Consider the following 5,933-nt stretch of genomic DNA (forward strand, 5'->3'; position numbering starts at 1 on the left):
TAGCTGTATTCAGTAAGTATTTCGTCTGAAGTTTTGGTGGGCCTGGGCGCATTCATTGTGACGGAGGCATCGTCCAGAGGGCGGATCAGGCTTTCAGCGCACGGCTCAGCATTGTTCCTGAGCTATCCCGAGCCGTCCCCTCGGACAAACCTCCATCTGCACCAACTCAGTAGACCTTCTGATGAAAAACTGGCTCTGGTTGATTCATACCTCCTCCGCAACCACTGCAGATTAAACATGTGCCGCCGTCGTGCTCCATGCGTCAGCTGTAGACCCCGTACTGAAGCTGCCCGCGACCTGCAAATGTTGTGTTACAAACACAGCCTTCATGCTGACAAAGCAATGGAACAACGGAATCGAAACGCAGCTGAATCTCATCACCGGCACCCACGACATGCTTCATCAAGCCCGTCTCGCACAAAATCTTTTCTGGGATGCACACCAACAATGCAACAGATTGGAAAATGTAGATGTCACGCCCAACATTTTTTCTATCATAATTGTGAAGTTCTGTTGAGTTACAGACTTACCATACAACACTATGGAATACAATAGCACTAAGATTAAGCACTGGAGGAACAATCGTGGAGCATGGCTCACAACACACACCAGAAAATTCTTGAATCACACATTACACACGAAATTTTAAATCTTCTAGACTACATCTGTGCACCACCCAGTAGGCGTGTGCACGTGTTCCTGCGGCGCCTTTCGATTCAACAGTTCTTGCACTTTCCGGGTTTGCGGGGCTGTTTAGGTGCATCTCCACGATCAGGGCATGTCGTCAGCTTGTGGCCTTCACGGGGGCAGATGCTGCAAAACCTGGTATGCTTGCTCAGACCCTCGTGTGGTGCTTTCTCCCGGCTGTTCGACGGCCTCCCTACACCTCTTTGCTACTCCGGTGATGTCACGCCCAACATTTTTTCTATCATAATTGTGAAGTTCTGTTGAGTTACAGACTTACCATACAACACTATGGAATACAATAGCACTAAGATTAAGCACTGGAGGAACAATCGTGGAGCATGGCTCACAACACACACCAGAAAATTCTTGAATCACACATTACACACGAAATTTTAAATCTTCTAGACTACATCTGTGCACCACCCAGTAGGCGTGTGCACGTGTTCCTGCGGCGCCTTTCGATTCAACAGTTCTTGCACTTTCCGGGTTTGCGGGGCTGTTTAGGTGCATCTCCACGATCAGGGCATGTCGTCAGCTTGTGGCCTTCACGGGGGCAGATGCTGCAAAACCTGGTATGCTTGCTCAGACCCTCGTGTGGTGCTTTCTCCCGGCTGTTCGACGGCCTCCCTACACCTCTTTGCTACTCCGGTGGTGCTAGTCATTGAAGCGCATTCACGCCGACGGACGCCCCAACACTACCTTCCTGGGCCTCCAAACCTTTCGACGGGGCTCCAAAACATAGCACGAGTGTACACTTTGCTTGCATGCTGCTCTATTGCCATTTGCCAGATTTGCTCTCCTCACGACACCTCCCTGCCACCATCAGCACACATCAGTTTTACTGAGAATGAAAAATTGAAAATTAATCAGCAACGGTGAATAACAAACAGATACATCAGTTTTTCTGACAAATAGTCCTTTCGTAACTTTCCTCCCTCCCACGGTCAAACTGGAGCCTCATATACTGCCTCACAAAAATGTGCATCGGGCTAGCAGGTGGCATATAACTCTTCAACATGTGGTTTGCGCTCTCACTTCGTTGGGTGCTTGTCATTTTAGAGCAGAACACACCTTGAAGTACAGGGAGGTAAATGATTTCTCATGTTCAATCACAATGCATATCCTGCAAAAGTTAACGAAGATCAAAGGGATATCAGTTATACCAGCACCGCCCTCCCAAACTTGCATTTTGAGGTGTGAGTGAGACAAGAACTGAACAAATTCTACAGAAAGAAACTTATTTGATAAGAAAACAAATGCAAGGGCATTGTGCAGAAGGTGGACGTACTTCTGAAAAATATGCAGTACCGATTTGTGAAAATTAAACCTCCTGTTTTTGTTCCTGATTGCTCACAGTATGCTATACCACTACACTGAAGAAAGCAATATCACACAGCAAACCTTATATTTTTTAACCATCACACAGGAGAACCATCTAAGGGAAATAGACACAGATGCCACAGAGATGGTGATAGATGTAGACAACTAAGATGGTGATTCAGAAACAACTAAAACGTTGATTCAGAAACAACTAAAATATTGATTCAGAAACCGGTGTAGACAAGTAAGATGTTGATTCAGAAGCAAATTATTGCTATAGAAAGATGTAGGTTGCTATGAAAAAGATGAACCACTAACCTAGCAACCGGACAAGCAAAGGAGGAAGCAAACCTGATGGTAGTGGTCTATTGCCATCGAGGCCGGTGCGCTCGAACTGGCGTTAATATTTCACCTCTGCAAATATACTGGAACATTACTTCTTTGTTTCTTCATTTTTATGCTATACAAAGATATTGTGAGGTCAGCAATGTCACCAAGTCTTTCAGGATATTCTGGCTTCTATTCAACATGTACAATTCAGAAGCAACAATCATGAGGGCAATGTGAGGGCTTGCATATTTATTTCTTCGACATGTCGCTAATTTTTTAGTACCAACAAGGGATATAGATTATAGAGAAACCTGTTATGCTGTCGACATACCTGATACAGTTTTTCAACACATCTTCTTAAACTGCACCAGGAAATATGAAGATAATCATGTAAGGATCCTCCACCATTTCCATTATCATGCTAAAGTTGCAGGAAATGTACTCATTATCTATTTGAAGCTTTGGAGCTGTAGTGACTATCAGAAAATGGCGACCATCGCACATGCCATTTAGCCTTTGTTTTCCCTACTAATTTCTTTCTGAATAGTCCCAGAAAGCTGGACAAAAAAACTGTGAGCTATGTGGCAACCACATAAAGAAATATCAAAGCATGCCCTTTTTTGCTTTTGTAGTCTGTCATAGGCTCTCTTAAACCAGACAAGACTTCCCCAATCAGAATGTTTACTCATTCTAACTGTTAAGGCTATTGTCTAATACAAATTTTAGTGACAATATCACCAGGCAAATTACCATGTCCAAGTATAACAATAATTAGTGGAGAAACTTGGGTTAAGGATATCACCAAGATAAACATGATTTTTTTCTTACATGAAAGCAAGCAATAACAGAACATGAACAATTTGTTAGACGCATATTGCTATGCTAATAATCAAACTATAATAGAAGGGTGTGCATATATATATATATTGCTAAGAACATGAACAATTTGTTAGACGCATATTGCTATGCTAATAACCAAACTAAACAGAAGGGTGTGCATATATACCCACTCAGACCAGAGAACATAGCACGACCGGCTGATCAAATTATTGCAAGGTTACATGACTTACATCACCCTTCAGGATTCCATCTTATCGTATTATAATGGCCTTCACCAAGCTCGTGAAGAGGATTGCATTTTTGGCTGAATATTGGTGCTCTGGCCGGCCTAACCAAGATTTAGTCAAGGAACAGTTGTAGAAAACAAAGACATTAAACCAGAAATGTTATGGTTCATGTAAGGACGATGTAAGGATATATCCATAGACCACAACAAATTCAGAACCTGAAGAAGACCACTGAACATCATACATTGGCCCCTCATTTTCTGCAAATTACTGATAGAGTTAATGACCAGACATTAAAAAACAGTCTCATAAAGAATATCAAAAACTAAGAACTTACTGACAGGAACAATTCCTTGAAAGGCCCTGTAAGTTGTCAAGTGGTGAAACTTGGTTTCACCATAATACTCTGGTTGATTTTATCCACATCAAGTTCGGAAACAATAGAAGTCCAGTGGACCCCTTGTTCCAGTGGAACTGAACAGTTGGACAGCGAAAAAATCTCCTACCGACAAAAAACTTGATTTTGTGTATCCTTCTCACAAGAAAAGATCTGAACACTATGAAAGTCAACAGCAAGTAAGTCATACATTTGCCTCTGGGGAAATCTAGCAACATGAAATCCTGGAACACTTGCTAGCTGCATTGCAGTTATGCCTGGTAATCTTACCTTGTACACAATCCCTTTATTAAAATTACTTGTGGCAAAGAAGTGCATCTCGTTAGTCACCATCCATCCGACAAGGACTCATCCGCAGAAAATTTAACTACTGGCCTGTCAAAATTTAATCAACATGTCATGTACCAGTAAGTTTTATGCATCTCATTACTAATTGCATACTATAGGTAGATGAAATCAGCAGTCTTAATTATGTGTACAGATTATGAATCACCCTAGAAACAAGAGCAAGGTGCCATCAAGTGAGGAGGGAAGGTGGGGGAAAGGGCCATGGAGAGAGAGAGAGAGAGAGATGGTTGGGGACTCACCTGTGCACTTGGTGGCCGTGAAGATGCGAGCTATTCAAGCACGGACGCATTGAGGTGCGAGCTCATGCACCAGTTGCAGTCTCCGTCGCTCGCCCGCTAAGGCTGCCGTCCGCTGCACCACCACATTAGCTGTCGGCGCTCGGGTTTGCCGTTGTCGTGTCGCAAGGACGGCGTCGAGAGCGGCCGCCGCAGCAAGCCGATGAGGCCGAGATCGAGGACCTGGTGAGGTCGGACGCGAGGGCGCAGGAAGAGCGCCGTGACACCATGGCAGGGGCCGGCAGCGATGGTATATGAGACGACAGAACGAGCGCGCGGTGCTACGGCGGATGGTGGGGCGACGAGGGAGGAGGGAGGGAGTGCGGTGGCGGACGAGGGAAGGAGGAGGGGGGAGGTGTGGCGGCTCTGGATTGGGGGGCTAGGGTTCACGCCCAACACACGTCTCACGCGCTGCGTGCAAGGAGCCGATGGGAAAATCCGTCTGCACATAGGCACGGCTGACCCAGCCAAGGAACACGTGAGACCAGCCCACTCGTCATTGGCGTACGAAAACAACCGCGAGGTAAAATCAGATTTGACTGTAGGTGAAGATCCCACGGTTCAGATGCGCCAACAGGCAGATCGGACGGCCATCGAAGGCCCAATCTGGGGGAGCGCTGGTTGGCTGAGTTGGCTAGCTTCTTTTTTGTTTTAAATTCATTCCTAAATATTTGTCTTTTTCAGATTTCAAATGGACTACCACATATGGATGTGTATGTAGACATATTTTAGAGTGTAGATTCATTCATTTTGCTACGTATATCTTTTCAGGAAGGGGTCAGATTTGTCCTTGATTTATTTATGAGATATCCAGATGGCACTGCACCGCTAAGAAAAGAGGGTAACATTAACATTATGGACTACTTTTTTGAGTATGTTGGTAAGGTCCGGTCATAGTCACTTGTTGAAATTTCTAAAAAGACAAATACTCCTTCCGTCCGGAAATACTTGTCATCAAAATGGATAAAAGGAAATGTATCTATACGTATTTTAGTTTTAGATACATCTATTTTTATCCATTTTGATGACAAGTATGTTCGAACGGAGGGAGTAGAAAATAGAGTTGGTGATGATGGTGTGCGTGCCATCCTGCAATATAGGCCGTCGGATTTATATCTAACGGATAGGAAAGAAACTATGGAAATTTTGCAAAAATATACCCACATGTCTCTCCACCTTCACAAATAAGGCCTTCCCTCGTTCAGCCTGTTCTCTCACAAGATAAATTACTCATACAAATGCATTTTGATGTTCCGTGCAACGCACGGGCAGCTAGCTAATTTCTTTTAAAATAGTTGCTGCGATAATTGGGTTGAAGTGATATATTTTATGTCTGCCCCGAATGATTTCAGATTCACTAGTAGTAACAAAGAAAAGGTTGCCTTGTTAATTAACAGAAAACATGGTGAAAACTATCACATGAGGCCGGTAAAAACAAGGCACACTGGGTTCAGCGTCATTGTCACTACAGTTGTGCGCGCGCGAGAAGTCTACATATCGAGGGGGCTA

The 5,933-nt window shown here is 44.1% G+C and overlaps 1 long non-coding RNA gene across 19 annotated transcripts; it reads right to left on the minus strand.

The window, feature by feature from the left end:
* Nucleotides 1-473: 473 nt before the first annotated feature.
* Nucleotides 474-4,826, minus strand: LOC119329644. Of its 19 annotated transcripts, XR_005159657.1 has the most exons (8): nt 4,389-4,826; nt 4,072-4,176; nt 3,742-3,961; nt 3,408-3,664; nt 2,669-2,699; nt 2,359-2,592; nt 1,976-2,060; nt 908-1,810 (listed from the first exon to the last, which is right to left on the minus strand). It is a non-coding gene; the product is annotated as an uncharacterized LOC119329644 (long non-coding RNA). The 19 variants fall into 19 exon arrangements; XR_005159642.1 differs by adding an exon at nt 474-886 and having other exon boundaries at nt 1,321-1,810; nt 2,359-3,664; nt 4,389-4,822; XR_005159653.1 differs by having other exon boundaries at nt 2,359-3,505; nt 3,623-3,664; nt 3,746-3,961.
* Nucleotides 4,827-5,933: the final 1,107 nt, after the last annotated feature.

Source organism: Triticum dicoccoides, chromosome 1B (assembly GCF_002162155.2).
Source record: "Triticum dicoccoides isolate Atlit2015 ecotype Zavitan chromosome 1B, WEW_v2.0, whole genome shotgun sequence".
Classification (NCBI taxonomy): Eukaryota; Viridiplantae; Streptophyta; class Magnoliopsida; order Poales; family Poaceae; genus Triticum; species Triticum dicoccoides.